The sequence below is a fragment of the Petaurus breviceps genome, unplaced genomic scaffold (assembly GCF_028583685.1).
Source record: "Petaurus breviceps papuanus isolate PSGF00001 unplaced genomic scaffold, PetGlider_PUasm1.0 90434, whole genome shotgun sequence".
Classification (NCBI taxonomy): Eukaryota; Metazoa; Chordata; class Mammalia; order Diprotodontia; family Petauridae; genus Petaurus; species Petaurus breviceps.
Window position 1 is genome coordinate 2,022,452 of NW_027187251.1, and position 19,120 is coordinate 2,041,571.

Below are 19,120 nucleotides of genomic sequence, written 5' to 3' on the forward strand. Positions count from 1 at the left end.
AAGCAACTAAGGCAACTCCAATATGCCACTGATTAGAAAGGATTATTAAGCAACTTCCACCAAGAGAGGTGCCTGAACTGTCAGTCTTCCCAGATCCCTCCCACACCTAATCCAGAAGAAACCTGAAATTCACACCAAACAGAATGGTCAAGGGATCCAATGAGAAACTATAATAAATAGCTTCTTCCACTCCAGAACTGCACAAAACGTCAGCCAACAGCCCACAGGCACTATGAAAGTGGGCTGCCCCCAAACAAGTGCCAATGCAGGCAAATAAACCCATAACCTCATAGTATGTCTGGAGAAGGTCCAGAGATAAATGTAGACTCCAGGATTCTTTGTCCACAGGAAGCAAGAGCAGAAACTCTTCTACCCCACAAAGCCCCGGGGCATTTGTAAATCCACAGTGAAGGCTTCAGGAACAGTAACAATCTATGTGGGTGTGGTAGTGTAAAGATTCTAATAACTCAGGGATTCAGAGCTCAACTTTCTATCCTGAGATGCCCTAAGGGACCCTAGACCTCCAGGATCCAGAGGACACTAACCCTAAGAGGTGGAGGTCAGTGCAGGAACCCAAGGGACTCAGGGCAAGACTAAACAGGGTTGGGACAGCTAGGTTGTACATTGAATGGAGCACCAGCCCTGGAGTTAGGAGTACCTGAGTTCAAAGCTGGTCTCAGACACTTACTAGCTGTGGAACCCTGGGCAAGTCCCTTTACCCCAAATGCCTCAAAAAAAAAAAAAAAAAAGAAAAGGAAAAAAAAGACTAAACAGGGTCAAGGCCAAGCAGGGCCAAGATTAAACAGGCCTGACCACCTTACACAAAATTATAGCAGAGCCTGGCATTAGAACAAAGCCCTAATTCAGGAAATAAAACTGAAGAAATCAAAGAAAACACCAACCAGTACCAAAAATTATTACAAATATAAAAACTCCCTTCTAAAAAGGAGAAGAGTAACTCTGAAACAACTGCAAGCAATGATCCAAAAGAAAAACAATGTTTTCCACAAAGGCTATATATGATTACTGGCAGAAATAAAGCAAGAGATTTGGAATAAGAGCTCCTGAAGAAAGACTCGGAAGGATAATAGTGTAGAAAAGAAAGTGGTAAACCTTGCCCAAGTAATCGACTCTCTGAAAACTAGAACAGACCAAAAATCAATAAGGCAGCAAGATATATTAGAACAAAATCAAAAGACTGAAAAAATAGAAAAGATAAGCTGATATTAAAAAATTGACTGCAGGGGGCAGGAGCTGCGCTGTGCACATGCGCAGTCCTTTGCAGGCGCCGCCAACATGGTGTTCAAGCGCTATGTGGAGAACGGCCGCGCCGGTAGCCATCGAGGAACTGATCGACCAGAACTAGGCTTTGGTTGATGGCCCCTGCAGCGGTGTGAGGAGGCAGGCCATGGCATTTAAGCGTATGCAACTCACAGACTTCGTGCTCAAGTTCCCACACAGTGCCTGTCAGAAGTATGTCCGGGCTTCGTGGGAGAAAGAAAAGATCAATACAAAATGGAAAGCCACGAGATGGGCCAAGAAGATCAAAGCCAGAGAACGGAAAGCCTAGATGGCAGATGTGAGCCTTACAAAGTCATGAAGGCCAAGAAAATGAGAAATGGAATTATTAAGCATGAAGTGAAGAAGCTCCAGAAGGCACCCACCTAGAAGGAGTCTCCCAAGAAGGGAGCCGCCCAGAAGGCACTTGCTGCATAGGTCTACGCCAAGAAGATCCCCTCAAAGAAGGCTGAGGGCCAGAAGGCAGCTACCGGCCAGAAGGGTCAGAAAGCCAGAAGGCAGCTACCGGCCAGAAGGGTCAGAAAGCCTCCGGCCAGAAGGCCCCAGCCAAGAAGGGACCTGCCCAGAAGGCACCCGCCCAGAAAGCAGCTGCTCACACACACAAATTGACTGCAAACAGGTCAAGAGATAACTTAAAAATCATTGAATTCCCTGAAAACCATGATAAGAAAAATCTTGGATTATATGTATTTGGAATATGTGTACATATATATATATATATACATTTTTTCTTTTTGGAGGGGGGAAGGTAGGACAGTTGGGGTTAAGTGATTTCCCCAAGGTCACACAGCTAGTTTTGTATTAAGTGTCTGAGCCTGGATTTGAACTCAGGTCCTCCTGATTCTAGGGCTAGTGTTCTATTCACTGTTCCACCTAGCCACCCCTATATATTTAGATAAATCATAAAGGAATGGTTATAATGATAGGAGTAGGAAACTGACTAGTAGCCTCAATACTCCCAAACATCTTTCACATCCCACAGTGGCCTCTAGGAGAGAAAAGAAGGTCCAAAACCGACCAGTTGCACAGGTAGTCAAGGGTTAGAATCACATATAAAAAGATCTCCTTGATTCCTAAATTCTAGTCATAGTGAGCACCTTGCGCCAGGTACTAGTTCCTGTTGTAACTGTTTCTTTGGGGTCTGGATTCCTTGATTCTGGATCCCCTGTTACTTTTTCTGGATCTCCATTTTTGCATACGTTGTTTCATGTATCACTAGTCAGATTTGTGTGGATAAATAAGTCTGGGGAAATCCTGGAAAGACTTCTTCTCAAACAAAATTTTCTAAGCTATTTTACTGAATGGCTCTTGCTTATACTATTACACAAAGCAAACAACTAGACTGTAGTTCACCAAAAAAACAACAAACAAACAAACCTAGGAGTATTAGAGGACAGGAAGCTAGAAGAGTGATTAGCAGCCAATATTTAGTAGCAGTAGAAGGGAAAAGAAAAGGAAAACAGGAAGGCTTAAAAACCTAACAACTTAATCTGTAATTTTATCAGGGCCATATGATTAAATACCAGATAAGAGAGTATGAACTATATGTCAGTCCTGAGAGGACATATAATAAGGGACAGATTAATTTGAGTAGGATTAGTCACAGAAGGTCTCCCACAAGAGAAGATGTTTGAACATGTTATGAAGGAAGGGAAAGGCATGTTACTATTGGCTCACAGCAAGGCTACAGCAGACATAGAAATGGAAGGAGAGGGATGAGTATGACATTCATAAAGCAGAGAAAATTAAAAAGCTTGGCTGAAGTAGGGGCATCTATTTTGAGGAGTAACAAGAGATTAGGTAATAAGAAAAGTAGGCAGTGGGGAGAAGATGACCTGAAAATCACCTTGAAATCTAGACTGAGTTTGGACTTTGTCTTTTATTCCCAAGTACCTTTCCTTTAACTTGCCTCTACTGATTCCCCCCCCACACTTTTTTTTTGCAGTAAACTATTTCTTTCTGTCTGAGTCAATTTAATCCAAATGGAGTATTAAGTTACAGAAATGGAATTCTTAGAATCAAGACAGTTTGTCTAGCCAAGAAATAGAACCAACTATACTCTCAGAATCCACCTGCTTACATACATACCTGGGAAAGGTCCCAGTGCCATGGCATCTTCATGAAATGCAGCCAACAAGATCAAATGCTCATCTCCTGTTATTCCCCTTCTTTATCACCCCTGCCTCTGTCCAAATCTCTGTCCTAACCTGAGCAATCCACTCCCTTTCCCCCAAACATGACCTTTTCATTCTTTTCTTTAGATCTTTAGACATGCCTTTACCACTTGGAATGTCGACCTCTTCTGCATGACTAACCCATAGTTCAATACATATTTATTAAGACCCTATTAACTACAAGAACTGTGGAAATAAAGACAAACACCTCTTTCAAAACTACACTCAAGCCTATCCACCAATAACACAAAAGTTTTTGTCTTATTCTTTCAGAAATAATTGGAATAACCCCACCACATTTTGACCCCTCCTTTAGTTCTATATCTTTTTAGCACTTAGAAATATAGTAGCAGAGTAAAAAGAAACCTCAAAGTAAGAAGAAAGTCTCTAAGCTTTTTTGATTTTGCACCTATATCATTAAAAGACTGGGGATACCTCCAATATGCATATATTTATTAATTATGCAGATATACTACATTATATATTGCAACATATACATTTGAAAGGCATATAATATATTTCAATTTGTACATTTCATACAATATATAATGTGAAAATATACATAACAAAAATTTTAGAGAATGATAAAAAGATGAAACGAATAAATTTTAAAAATACATTTCCAATTTCATTTTATTTATTAAATTATACAATACCTTTTTGGCACTCACTAAAATAATGATTATAATTATTTACATCCTAAAATATTATTGGTAACACCAACATGACTGAATAAACTTCATAATTTCAGAAAATCTTGACTTAATACTGTGATACAGCAATGCAAAGGTAGTATTCTAATTTGGTACTTGGTTTTAATGGCTGTCCCAGCTGAAAAAAAGGGACAATATACTGTAGTGGATAGAAAACTGGTTTCCAGTCAGGAAGATCTGGTGCATACTGGGTATGTAACTCTGGGCAAGTCGTTTAAACTTTCAGTGCCAGGCAACTCTCTGAGATTATAAACTGCCCAAGAAGACACCTGTGTTAGTAGATGGAATTTACCCACCTGGAAGTTCCCTATCTCAATGAAATCAAAGATCTAGTTGCTATGTATGCCTGAAAAAAAAAATAATTCACACAGATACATAGATCCATATAGAAGAAAGGCATCATTGGCTGAAAAAAAATAATTCACACAGATACATAGATCTATATAGAAGAAAGGCATCATTGGCTGCTCTTACTAAATCATGGTGCTCATTTTCAATTCCATCTACCAGTAATGCTTAGGAAAAGATAAGGTTTTTGTTGAGATTCAGCTAGGTTTCCCTTTCCCTTAATCAATCAGAACGTTGGGGTTTTTTAAGCTTTTTTTTTTTTTTGTCAATTGAATGAAAGCTCACCAAAATTCTTTGACTGAAAGATTTTTTTTTTAAGGGTTAAAATTCTGTTTCTAACTTTTTTTTAAGGGTGCACATATCAGTTAGGTACATCTAAATCACTTGTAGAAGCAAAAGCTTAGTTTTCAGATGTCTTGCTAATTGCAGTAGTTTCATCTTATCACTAATATCTCTCAAGACATAAGTCATATACTCTTGGGAAGAGGTTTTACAATCACAGCAGATGTTAAATCCGTATTTCAAATAATCTTGATAATTTCTAATATTTGTGGCTGATATTTTGTCAGATTTGTTTATATTGCCATTGTCTTTACCTTACAACATGGCTGACACAACTCATACTTAGAATCGAACATTCAGCTCTCTCATTTTCTTGCTATTCCCTTGTGTAACAATATTTTCAATCCACAGCTTCTTTTCAAAAATTTTTAAATCTACTCGTCCATTTTGTGAAAATTACCTTATTAAAAATAGGTAAGATGATCTGCAAACCCACTAACTTGACAGACATAAATTGCAATATTTTTCAATATGCTCAAAGCAAACAGACAAGTGAGGGCACCACTGTCAAACCTTGAGTTATGTGAAACTCTTACTCTTTCATAGGGAAAATTCAGATATTTTACATGATACATAACCACCTGGCACACAGACTGAGTGAAGGTGCCAGCCAATCCATATATTAACTATATATTAAATATGAATAAAATTCAATTTCTTTAATTTCTTTAGCTGAAGCAGCAAGTCACCATGAGGGAAAAAAGGAGACTGCCAGGCAAATCAAACAACTACCACCACCTTGACCACCATTTCCCCTCAGACCCTACTAGAGATAGCCCAGTTCCCTGATCCTAAAAGTCTTGGGAATAGCAGTGACCCTTTAAACCACCAGACCTGTTTCTACCCCAGCCCCCACAGACATTATTGAGAAGGGAGAAATTATTGTGGTGAGAGGAATCTACCTTTCTCATCACCATCAGCAACAACTGCTAAGCAATTTCCACCAATAGGCAGATAGGAATAAGAACCCTGGGAATGAATGTACCTTCAGACTACCAGTCCTGTTTCCAACTCAGCCCTCACACCCATCATCCAGAGTGGACAAGACAAGTCAGCCTAACTGAAGCATCAAGGCATCCTGAGAGTAAGACAGGAGGTAACCAGGGGGGCCAGGCAAGTCAAGCCATCACCACCATTTTGACGACCATCTCCCTTCAGTCCCTGATAGAGACTGATTAAGATACCAAACCCAAGAGCCCTGGGAATAGCAATACTTTCAGCCCAGTGTCCTCAGTCATCCTATGAAACAACCCTTGTTGGGATGTAGCCTGGCAGTTGCTCTTTTAGGAGCTACAGTCACAGTTACTGAAGACCCAGAAATTAAAGTTCTTATCACCAAAGTCTCACAACTGTCAAATAACTCAGCATCAGGAAATGATATGATTTTATCAGAGGAAGTGACATTAAAAAAGAAGCGTTAACATCTGCTTTGCCACTGTACCCTAAAGACTATAGGACTTTTCCATCTGCCTTTCAGCTGATTCCTTCTCTATTTGTGTTGTCTCAATAAAATGTGAGCTCTTGGAGAGAAGGCACTGTCTTGATTTTCGGTTTATAATCCTAGTATTTAGCTTATGCTTCCCCCCTTCTCTTCCCTCTCTTTCCTCCTTCCTTTGTTCCCTTTCCTTCTCTTTCTTCACTCCTCTTTCCCTCCACACTCTTCTTTCTACCTTCCTCTTTCCTTCCCTTTCCTCCCTCTCTTTCTCCCCTTAACCCAGAGCTCAAGTCCTTCACCAACTGCCTTCCCACCAGATGTCCCAAAGGTATTTCAAACTCAACATAACCAAAACAAAATTCATTAATTTTCCCCCAAAACTTACCCCTTCTTCCTAACTTCCCTATTTCTGTTAAGGTGCCCATAGCATCCAAATTGTTCTCCCTGCCTCAAGCTTCTTCCCACTTTAGTTGCCAAACTGATATTCCTAAAGCACCATGTCCTTCCCTGCTCAAAAAGCTCCAGTTGCCTCCCCATTGAGTCTAGGATCAAATTCCTATGTTAGATTTTTAAAGTTACCTTCACAATATGTCTCTAATCATTTTCAGGCTTATTACACATTACTGGCCTACTAATTATTGCCCATACCTCACAACCCATCTCCCATATCCTTTACCTAGGTTGTCCCCTATGCCTGAAACACACTCCCCCACTTCACCTCAACTTCTTAGAATCTCTAGCTTTCTTCAAAACTCAAATGGTCCTTCCCACATGAAGTCCTTCCCAACCTGATCCTTGTAGCTCCTACTGTCCCTACCCTTTCAATTACTTTGCCCATATTCAGTATATCTTTGTATTAACTTTTATGTATACATATGTTTTCACCCAGTAGAATGTAAGCTCCTTGAAGGCAAGGACTTTTATTTTTGTCTTTGCACTTACCACAGTGCCTGGAACAAAGCAGGCTCTTAATAAATGTTTTCTGACTGACTAATGGATGGATGGATTTTGCTAAACACTAAAACTCTTGTGACCAAATGAAAATGTCTGCAAGATGGATAGCTGGGTTTACAGTATTAGATGCAATTAGGGAACAGAGGTTTCTATGTGCAAAGTTAATAGACCTAGACAGGAATTGTACTACAACCTAGAACTTGTTAAGAAGGCTATATCTGTGAAATATCTGGCATTGGGCCTTGGGCCTTAAGGGTTAAGCTGTTGTCATCATCATAGGGAAACAGTTCCTCTATTTAGAACCATTCTAGGAGCTTTTAACTTCATGAATTAAGGAATGAAAGCAATGAAAAAACATTTATTAAACATTTACTATGTGCCAAACACTGTTTTGCATTTCAATGACTTATAAACTTTCCCTTTTCCCTGAATCCTGACTCATGGCAACATACCTCTTGGCCCTCTCTCAGACCCTGGTCCAGTCTTATTTCCTGAGTTTGGAGATGTTATAATCAACTGCTTATCATCAGTTCCCTTCCTACTGCCACAACCACTCTGTTTGGGAACCCATTTCCAGCAACCACTCCATTTTCCCTTTTCTACCTCTTGTTTCCATACTCCAGACTATAAGAATTCAGAATAACATTGAAGAATAAGGTAATTGGAAAGGAACATTAAAAAAAATCTACCTAAACCCAAACTGAGTGGTGCTTTAACTTTCAATTTAGTCCTCTAACTAAGCTTGCCCAGGAATACCATGGTTTATATTCTTCTCTAAGATGGAAAATCAATGTCATAGCATTTGGCTCTATACAGCTCCTGATGAAAAGCAGCTCCTCTCCTTGAATATTCCAGTTAATTTTAGGATTGGCCAACCTGGCTTCCCTGGATTGATCTCATTCATCCATCTTTCCATTTCTTTCCAGGCGAGTCAGGAAGCCTTGAAGTGAACTGGTTGATTTTCTGGATGCCCTCCTCATAGTAATTATCTACATAAATAATTTTCCATACTTACCCACCCTACTACTCTGCTTGACCAAGGGATATACAAGGAAATCTAAGTGATGAAATAGAAAACATCTCCCATCACCTAAAACAAAAAAATGAGAAATCGAGCCACCCCTTAGCTCATAAGACACACCTTTCTTTTCTTTTCTTTTCTTTTTTTTTTTTTAAAGCAATTGAGGTTAAGTAACTTGCTTAAGGTTACATGGCCAGTTATTTCTGGGTGTGGTGCTGAGTATCTAAGCCCGGATTTGATCCCCAGGTCATCCCGACACTGGAGCTGGTACTCTTACTCGCTATGCTACCTGGCCTCCCCAGACATACCCTTCTTTACAGCAATAACCTAAAAGATCAAGATTTGCTCCTCAGGGTCCACTGCTAATCCTCTCTCTATATTTCCCACCTCAATCAGGTGGCATCAATCAACTGCTCCCACTTACAGGATCTACATCAGTTATTTCAGAACCAGATTTGTGGGCCTACTTCCTGACTTTTATCCTTTTCCTTCAACTCCTACGGATTCTCTGACAGGTTGGTGTTGTTGGTTGATTTTGTTTGTTTGTTTTAAATACATTATTTTTCTATTTTTAATATCATTTAAAAATTTCCAGTTCCAATTCCTTCCCTCCTTCCCCCTTTCCCCACCCATTGAGAAGACAAGAGTATCAGTTGGGCATGTGAAATCATGCAAAACATATTTCCATATTAACCATGTTGGAAAAAAAAAGAAAATGAAAATTATGCTGCAATTTGCACTCAGACCTCATCAATTTTCTCTCTGGAGGTGAACAGCATTTTTCATCATTTAGTCTTTCAAAATAGTCTTGGATCACTGTATCATCAGAATAGCTAAGTCATTCACAGTTGATCATTGTGCAACATTGCTGTTATTGTACACGATGTTCTCTTTGTTCTGCGTACTTCACTTTCATATGTTTTCCCAGTTTTTTATGAAATGATCCTTCTCATCATTTCTTAGTATTCTATTACAATTATGTATCATGCTTATTCAACCATTCCCCAATTGATGGGCATCCTCTCAATTTCTAATTCTTTGCTACTATAAAAAAAAAGTTGCTATAAATATTTTTCCCCCATATAGGTCCTTTTCCTTTTTCTTTGATCTCTTTGGGATATTGTAACAGCAAGCACCCTAGCATACCCAGGATGGCTGCTAGCACAGGTTCTTTGATATGCTTTTCTAAAGGAAAGCAACTTAAAAAGGATTAATAATCTTACTTTAATCAAACATATATATCATTTACTTAGTTAAGGGGGAAAAGTCAGTGCCCTGAACTTCAGAGAAAATACAAACAGAAATATATATATATATACACACACACACACACACATACACACATTTCTATTCCCTTCTATTCCCTTCAACTATTCTCATACTGAGAAAAGTTTCATCACTTACAATGATCGTTTTTCCATGTAGGGATGTAAATAGTTCAGCTTTGATAAGCTGCTTATGATTTTTTTTTCCCTGTTTAACTTCTCATGCTTCTCTTGCTTCTTGTATCTGAATGTCAAATTTTCTATTCAACTCTGTTTTTTTCATCAAGAATGCTTGAAAGTGGGGCAGCCAGGTGGCTCAGCGAGTAAGAGCACTGGCCCCAGAGTCGGGATAACCTGGGGATCCAATCCAGGCTCAGACACTTAGCACCCACCCAGAAACACCTGGCCGTGTAACCTTGAGTAAGTTACTTAACCCCAACTGCTTAAAAAAAATGCTTGAAAGTCCTCTATTCCATTGAATGACCATATTTTTCCCTGAAACATGATACTCAGTTTTGCTGGGTTGGTGATTCCTGGTTTTAATCCCAGCCGCTTTGACCTCTGGAATATCATATTCCAAGCCCTTCGATCCCTCAGAGTAGAAGCTGCCAGATCCCATGTTATTCTGATTGTGTTTCCACAATATTCAAATTGTTTCTTCCTGGCTGCTTGTAATATTTTCTCCTTGATCTGGGGATTCTGGAACCTGGCTATAATATTCCTAGGAGTTTTCTTTTGGCGATCTTTTTCAGGAGGTGATTGGTGGTTTCTTTCAGCCTCTATTTTGCCCTCTGGTTCTAAAACATCTGGGCATTTTCCTTGAGAATTTCTTGAAGAGTGATTTCTAGGTTCTTTTTTTGATCACGGCTTTCAGGTAGTCTAATAATTTTTAAATTCTCTCTTCTGGATCTATTTTCCAGGTCAGTGGTTTTTCCAATGAGATATTTCACATTGCCTTTTTTTCATTTGTTTGGATCTGTTTAATAGTATCTTGACTTCTCAAAAAGTCACTAGCTTCCATTTGCTCCATTCTAATTCTGAAGGAATGATTCTCTTCAGTGAGCTTTTGAGATCCTTTTTCCATCTGGCAAATTTGGCTTTTTAAGGCATTCTCCTCATTGCCTTTTTGGGTCTCTTTTGCCATTTGAGTTAGTCTATTTTTTAAGGTGTTATTTTCTTCAGTCAGGTTGTTAACTCTCATTTCATAATTTTCTTCCATAATTCTCATTTCTCTTCTCAATTTTTCCTCCACTTCTCTCATTTGGTTTTCAAAATCCTTCTTAAGGTCCTCTATGGCCTGTAACCAGGTCGTATTTTTCTTTTCTTTTTGGAGGGCAATTGGGGTTAAGTGACTTGCCCAAGGTCACAAAGCGGGAGGTTAGCTTCTGTGTCATTTTGTGGGTTCTGTAGCTCCAAAGTTTGTTCAGAGTCACCTTTTACATGAATTGGAGGAGGTGGAAGCCGGAGCCCCTCTGAAGTCCTGTTTCTACTCCGCCTTCTTGACTCTGCCGCCCCTGTACAAATCTTTTTAAATTTAATGTAATCAAAATTATCCATTTTACTTTCCGTGATACTCTCTATCTCTTGTTTGGTCACTAAATCTTTCTTTATCCATAGATCTAACTGGCAAAATTTCCCATGTTCCCCTAATTTGCTATTACCCTTTATGTCTGAATCATGAATCCATTTTGACCTTATCTTGGTATATGATGTAAGATGTTGCCCTATGCTTAGTTTCTGCCAAACTGCTTTCTAGTTTTCCCAGAAGTTTTTGTCAAAATAATAAGTTCTTATCCCAAAAGTTTGGATCTTTGGGTTTATCAAATGCCAGATTACTATGGTCATTTACTACTGTGTATTGTGTTCCTAATCTATTCCAATGATCCACCACTCTATTAGCCAGTACTAGATTGCTTTCACAATTACCTCTTTGTATACAATTGAGATCTGGTACTTCTAGGCTGCCTTCTTTCACATTTTTTTTTCATTAATTTCCTTGATATTCTTGACCATTTGTTTTTTTCAGATGAATTTTGTTATTTTTTTCCTAGCTCTATAAAATAATTTTCAGTGGTTTGGGAATGGCACTGAATAAGTAAATGAATTGAGATGGAACTGTTACTTTTAAATATTAAGTCAGTATAACAATAAGTAATTAATATTCTTCCAATTGTTTAGATATGCCTTTGTGTTCCTGGGTTCAACTGTATTCATATAGTTCCTGGGTTTGTCTTAGCAGGGAGACAGCCAAGTATTGTCTGCAGTTATTTTAAATGGAATTTCTCTATCTTTTCCTCCCAGAATTTGTTGGAAGTTACAGAAATGTTGATGATTTATTTGAGTTTATTTTATATCTTGCAACTCTGCCAAAGTTAATTGTTTCAACTAGTTTTTTAGTTGATTCTTTAGGATTCTCTAAGTATACTACATATTATCTGCAAAAAGTGATAGTTTTGTTTCCTCATTGCCAATTCTAATTCTTTAAATTATCTTTCTTGTCTTATTACTAAAGCTAGTGACATCTTAGTTTTGGGGTTTTTTTTTGCTTTTTGGAGGGGGGAAGGCAGGGCAATTGGGGTTAAGTGGCTTGCCCAAGGTCACAAAGCTAGTAATCATTAAGTGTCTCAGGTCATATTTGAACTCAGGTTGTCTTGACTCCAGGGCCAGTATTCTATTCACTGTGCCACCTAGCCACCTCTATATCTTAGTTTTTAAAGACTGTATTTTCTCCTGACTTTCTTTTTTTTTTTTCTTAAAATTAACCTGATTAATTGTGCTTGTCTTGCTCACTGTTCTTTATCTCCTCCATTTAAATGTACACTCTTTGAGGGCAAGGACTGTTTTTCGCCTTTTTTGCAGGGTCAAGGGAGTTTCCCCAGTGTCTGATATATTGACACACACTTAATAAATGTTTGTTGACTGACATGGGCCCTTGGCATGTGGGCACCTGTCACCCCAACTGTGAAGCCTAGCAGAGTTCAAGGTCTATTGGGGCCATTAATTGAGCTCACTGAGTAAGCATTATTCCTGCAGGAGCTAACATATGACCCTTAAATCACAGGTGTTTCTACTGAAATATGTTCTAGGTTCTAGGGAGCTGTGCAAAATGAAAGCATAATTCCTAAGATGAGTTTCCTGCCAAGCAAGAAAGGGCGAAATAGCATCAGAAATGTAGAATTGGAAAGTATTTCAGAGACCATCCAGTCCTATTAATTTTACAGTTGAAGAAACTGAGGCCCACAGAGATTAAATGCTTTGCTGAAGGTCACACAGGCAGCATCAAAGACAGGATTTAAACCAATATCTTCCGACTCCCAAAGCAAGAGGTTTTTTCCACTGTACCAAGCTATTGACAAAGCAGAATCCAGTTCCTTTGGAAATCAAGGTTATAGTCCAAAACTGTGTTTTCCAAATAAAACTACTCTTGAAAGCAGTTAAATATCTCAGTTCTATGCCCTGGGTAATTCCACCCTCCTCAGCCTCAGCACAGATACTCTTTGAGATCAAAGAATTAGGGACAAGGATCCAAGAAAGAGAGAGTATGGAAACAAAAGAAGAAGAAGAATCCAGAGGGCTCATTGGGTGGTGAACTTGGAGCTGGAAGGGTCCTCGGAGGTCATTTAGTGCAACCCCTTTATTTTATAGAGGACACTGAGGCCCAAAGAGATTAAGTAGCTTAACAGCTGACATTTATAGCCTGCTTTAACATTGGCAAAGAACTTTACATTTTGGACCACATCTAGGATTTCTTTGATATAAAGAACTCAATGAGAAAACTCCCTTTACCAACTTCACAACTGACTGCCTTAGTTTAGGGGCACTGACCCATTCATTCTCACAGCCAGTATGAATTCAGGGTTTCCTGACTGAGAATGGTTCTTTTATTTAGTACACCAGTAGTGTTAAACTCATCTAGAAACCTGGGCCACCAAACTATACCTAATGTTCCCTGCCACTGCACACTGACTTAGAAAACCACATGTAAACATTATCTATGTTCCACTGTATTCTGTTAAATGTTCTGCAATTACATTTTAATCTGATTCTGGTTTTGATTAGGAGTGTCATGTTTGACACCTTTGTACTATAACTCAGTTTTATATATGCTCTCATTTGAAATTGCCCCTCCCTCCAGCCCCTCCCCCAAAGGGAGAACTAAAAGGATCCCCATTAACCATTTGAATACAGGGATCCCTGAGTCCAAGTCCAGGACTCTATTCACTCTGACTTGCCCAAGGTCACAAATGTAGTAGGTGGTAGAGGTATGGTTTAAACTGGAGTCCTTTGACTTCAGATTCAGTCAGCATATTTTACACCACATTAATAATAATAGCTAGCATTTATAATCTGGTGTCAGATACTTACTAGCTGTGTGACCCCTGGTAAATCACTTCACCTTGTTTGCCTGTTTCCTCATCTGGAAAGGTAGGGAAGGAAATGGCAAACCACTTCAGTATTTTTGCCAAGAAAACCCCAAATGGGGTCATGAAGAGTCAAACATGACTGAAATGACTGAACAAGAAAATATAGCCTTTATTATGTGCAAGGCACTGTGCATCATTTTATTTAATCCTCACAATAACCCTGGGATACGGTAGGTACTATTATTATCCCCATTTTACAGATGAGGAAACTGAAGCAAACAGTGGTGAAATGATGTGCCCAAGGTCACACAGCCAGTGAAATATCTGATCTTCCTGATGTTATGCCCAGGGCTCTATCTGCTGGTTTTTGAAGTTTGTACATTTTAAGGAACTGCCTTTTGCAGTTTAAATTTTTCTTATCAGTTAAAAATTTGCTGGTTCCAGGTGGTAGAAGCATGATTAGGAAACTGTAGCCTAATGCAGAATGTCTGGCACTGGGAACTGAGGCTGGGTGTTGTTTTTTTTTTTTTACCTCTTTTTCACATGGGTTCTGTAATTAAATGACCCAAGTCACTTTAACCTCTAAGTGCTTCAGCTTTTCCCATCTGTAAAATCTGGGTGCACCAAGAAGCAGCCAAACCTGATGGAGGACAGGGCACAGCCAGCACACCAGTGCCATAAAAGATACTGTCTCTAGCTGGCAATTTACATGAGGCAATCTGTCAATCACTGAGGTTTTGCACTTCTCTGTCAGGGGTGTTTCCCAGTCCTGTCTCCATGTGGATCCAGACCTATTTAATTTATATCAGATTTAGTTCACTCTGCCTAGCCCTCTGGATTGGTTACCTCTGTTTCAGCAGGCATTTAGTTCACTCTCTTGGATCTCCACTTAAACCGTTCCCTTGCCCTCCAAGACATGTTTAACTTCTAGTTCACCTTAACCCTTTGCTCTCCTGCTTCTGGGATGTGGCCTGGGCACGATTCTTGCCTGTCTTAATCTACAAGGGAACTCAGGATAAAATTGGATTAGATTTAAAATGTGAAAAGCACAATGAAAGGTGGTGGGGTAGGGAAACATTTATCTAAAGCAAAGAATACTTCTAATTACTTCAAGTATGCCCTGCTATGTTTGAGATAACAACTAGTCTCCAAGGGACTCTGTGGCCAGATTCTGACTTTGACTTTCCACCAATCCCCTACTTCAGTGGCCAAAGAGCTCAGGTTTGGCATACAGCTGCCTAATACTCAGCAAATTATTTGCCGTGCAGTATCCTAGAGCCCTTTACTCTCAAGACCATGAAGTGAGAGAGAGAGAGGCAGTGACAAAACCTCCTCCTTCTTTGAATCCCTACCACTCAGCACATGTCTCTGAACACACTGGGCATTCAAGCAATATTTGTTCAGAGACGGTCAGTGATTGCTATCTATTCTTCCTAGCATAGTCAATTTTTAGACCTGAAAGAGCTATAAGAAGTCATGGTGTCTGAAGTCATTTCCGTCTTGGGTGATTTGTAAACCCTTGAGGAGGTGGGAACAGGGAAGGCCCAAGTTATCTTGAGGGGTCCACAAATTCAGAAAGTATGTCCAACATTAGAATTTTGACTTTTAGATATAGCTCTAAGAAAATATGCAGCTTGCCTTCTACAGCCTGAATAATGTCTTGCAGAGAAATATATTAACATTTTTCGAATATACAAAGACTTTCTTGTGATTAGTAAAAATAACAAATTCATTTACTAAATTTATAGTAGTTTTTTTAATCATCATATACTTTCATCATATACTTTTCATCATACTTTTAATCATCATATACTAAGTCTCAGAAAATTTTTTAAGTTAATTTTTTTGAAGTTCTACACTTTCTAGTGTTCAAGGTATTGTTTTTGTCCCCATTCATCTTATTCAGCTTCCCTTTTTTATTCTGACCCAATGTGGGGGACTTGATGTGGGGAACAGTTGTTTGCATCAGAATCGTTTCTTGTACTGAAGAAACTATTGTGCTAAGAAAACTGGAGTCTTGCATTTCTCCATATTGCTTGGCTCATAACTTTCAATAAAAATCCTAGTGACTGAGAATTTTCAATATCTGAATAATAAATATAAATTATTCTCTCTCCAGTTCTCTGAAGAAAGAGTTGGGGGAAGTAGAGAAAGAATCACTAGTGGGTAGGCTTTTGGACTTATGGATATCCTTATTCTCCCAGTGCCAAAGCTAATAATGTTGCTTGTGTGATGGAAGGTGTACAAAAGCTTGGTGGAATATGGTGGTATGAAAACTGTCAAAAGCAGAAAGAAAAAAAAAAGAGAGGTGAATAATTTTGTGTGCAAGAAAATGTGAGAAAAGAAATGGGACTGATTTCCCCTGGGGAGAAAGTTTAGACAATCCTACCATCTAGAGTTTTAAATATAAGTAGAAAAGGGAACAAAAGCATAGAAACTAAATCTTATAGAAGGAGCTGGGGTCTGTGAAAGACTAATATGGTAGAGATAAAGCTAAGGTCTAATAAACATTGTGGCTTAGGAAATGGTAGCACCTGCCATTTTGCAAATTATATAAATTTAATGTTATAAAGTGTTGGCCTTATTAAACCACAAGTACACAGGATAAAAGTGTGTAGGTAAATATTTTACCTTCAAAGCTCTATCAACATTATAATTTTGAAGGCAGCAAGGTAGGCTATTACATAGAGTGTGAGGCCTGGAGTCAGGAAGAGCTGAGTTCAATTCCAGCCTCAGACACTTACTAGCTGTATCACCCTGGGCAAGTCACTTTATCTTAGCTTCCTCAATTGTCAAATGAGGATAATAACAACACCTACCTTGCAAAATTGATGTGAGGACCAAATGAGATCCTATTTGTAAGATGTCTGGCACATAGTAGGTGCTATAAAATTGCTAATTCCCTTCCCCTTCCTATCTGTAGCTTTCTCCCCAGACTTCTTGGAAAGGAACAGCCAAAGGAAGATACAGGCATTCCATCCAAATAAGTAACTTCACACACTTCATTTTGTTCATGAGGACTTGGTACAAAGTGGAGACACTGAAGACCACAAGCTTTATTTAGTTACACCCCAGTAGTTCTCCTAATTGCTTAAGTCAAAATCTTCCACAACCTGGTCCCACCTCTACCTCTCCAACCTTATTTCAAATATTTTTCCTTCATACACTCTCTTCTAGTAAAAGTGGCCTATCTGCTGGTCCCCATACATGACATGACATGACATCTCCAGTCTCCAAAGCTTTGCATAGACAGTCTCCTATGTCAGGAATATGCTCCCTCTCTCATTTCTGAGTCCTAGAATTCCTAGCTTCTTTAAAATCACAGTTCAGGTGCCACCTCGTCTTTCAGGGTGTTTTTTCCTGGTCCCTCTCCCCCGCCTCCCCTCACTCCCCAGGTGTTAATTATCTCTATTTCTACTAGTTACTTTGTATTTACTTATCAGAATAGAAGTTCTATTCCCCAGTAGAATGCCAGCTGCTTTAGGTTAGGGACTTTTACTTTTTGTTGTGTCAGAGGCCTACCTATAGTAGGTGTTTAATAAATGTTTGTTGAGCTGAACTGAATTGAGAAGCATTGATGTTGTAATACTGGTCTCAGAGTCAAAAAATCTGGTTCTTAGTTCTGGGACTTATTGGTTGTGTTACCCTAAGAAATTCATTCTGAGCCTCAGTTTCCTCGTTTGCAGAATGAAGATAACACGAGCTCCTCCGGCCTTATGGGGCTGTTGTAAAGATTAAACGAGGTAATGAACAGAATTAAAGCAGCTTTCAAATTGCCTCGGGCAGAACCCAGGCCTTTCACTGCAGGGCCCCCAAGGGCCCCAGACTCAGGGGCTCACCAAAGAGAACTTAAGCCTCTAACAATTCCACTTCGTTCAACAACTCTCTCCAGCAAGGCTTCGGAACCCTTCATTGGAATCTGTCCGCTCATCCCTACCCCACCCGTGACACGCGACCCTAGCTAAGACCCTGGGAAACCATTCCTAAGGCCAATTTATCCGCACATTTCTCTGACACCGCCGCCGCCCCCCACTCCCGTGGTCTGCCCCGAGACTGTGGCCCGGCGGACCCCAGGATTCCAAGCTCTCAGATCTCCAGTGCACAAATGTTGGCACCGCGTTCCCCCCCCCCCACACACCCAAGCCCAGACCACTGAGGTGTTGCCCTGGGGCTCTTGCTCCCCTTTTCTGGATCATCCTTGCCTTTACGTGGGAGAATTTCTCGCCCTTCTTTCCTGGACTGCGAAGAGACTCCCGCTCCACCTCCTCTCCCCGAAGTGGAGGGAATGTAAAACTTCCTGTCTTGCCTCCCAGGAGGGCGGCTGCTAGTCCCGATCCTGGGCAGGCTCTGCCGGGCCCTGGTCCCGTTAGAATAGAGGAAGCCCAGGAGACGCAGTAGCGGGGGTCCCCCAGCCCAGGCCTGTCCTTGCGCAAGGGAGGCCGCCCCTACAACCCCGTCTGGGCTTGGCAGGCGAGAGGAAGTGGTCCCCAACCCACAGCGCTTTCGGTTTCAGAGAAGAGATGGAGCTCTAGAGACCTCCGCCTCCCTTCACCCCCTCCCCAAACTCCCCGCTAGACCCCGGGGCCACTTCCCGTGGTGCTCCCTACCTCGGTCCAGGAACTACCTCCGGGACTCACGTTAACTTCGGTGTCCTGTTGGAGTCTAGGACGTTACTGGGCACCCAAGTTAGAGACCTGGCATGCACTTACTTCTGGGATGCAGCCCTGGCCGCCCACAGGACACCGACAGAGCAGAGTGAATCAATGGGAGGCGACTCAGTCCCAAAAAGCACGCCGGAGGGGTGGGGTGCGGGTGGGGGCGGGGGACGAGTGAGGAGGAGTAGGCGGAGGGAGTCACTAGACTAAGGGGAGAGTGGTGGGGGTGGAGCAGCAGCCCGCTGAGGTTACCGAGGCAAACTTCTCACCTCCTCCTCTCTCACGTCCTCCTCTCTCACCTTCCCGAAGGTAGTGGTGACAGAAGAAGCAGGAGAAAACATATGCTGGCCTGAGGAAATGCAGTTCAGAGGCTGCTTAAGCAGTTGAAAAAAATATCTTCCACTAGAGCCATATGTACCTTCCCGCGAAAATTAGTATATTTAAAAATTTCCCAATCAATAACAAGAATATCAGGTTCCGTAAGAGGCTATATCCCTTTGCACTCTGAATTTCGGCGATACCGACTTAGTTGTCTCTTCCTTCATCTTTT

At 40.4% G+C, this 19,120-nt stretch overlaps 1 protein-coding gene and 1 pseudogene across 7 annotated transcripts in view; one reads left to right on the forward strand and one right to left on the reverse strand.

Moving 5' to 3' along the window:
• Window positions 1-18,723, reverse strand: part of TRAF5 (TNF receptor associated factor 5) — a 58,955-nt gene extending 40,232 nt beyond the window's left edge. For 4 of the 7 annotated variants that reach the window (XM_069108765.1, XM_069108766.1, XM_069108768.1 and 1 more), the window contains exon 1: window positions 18,523-18,723. The gene's annotated coding sequence lies outside the window, so the exon portion shown is untranslated. The remainder of the gene's footprint in view (window positions 1-18,522) is intronic. The other 3 variants (XM_069108770.1, XM_069108769.1, XM_069108771.1) reach the window with 3 other exon arrangements.
• LOC138177553 (large ribosomal subunit protein eL14 pseudogene) lies at window positions 849-18,504 on the forward strand (annotated as a pseudogene).
• Window positions 18,724-19,120: the final 397 nt, after the last annotated feature.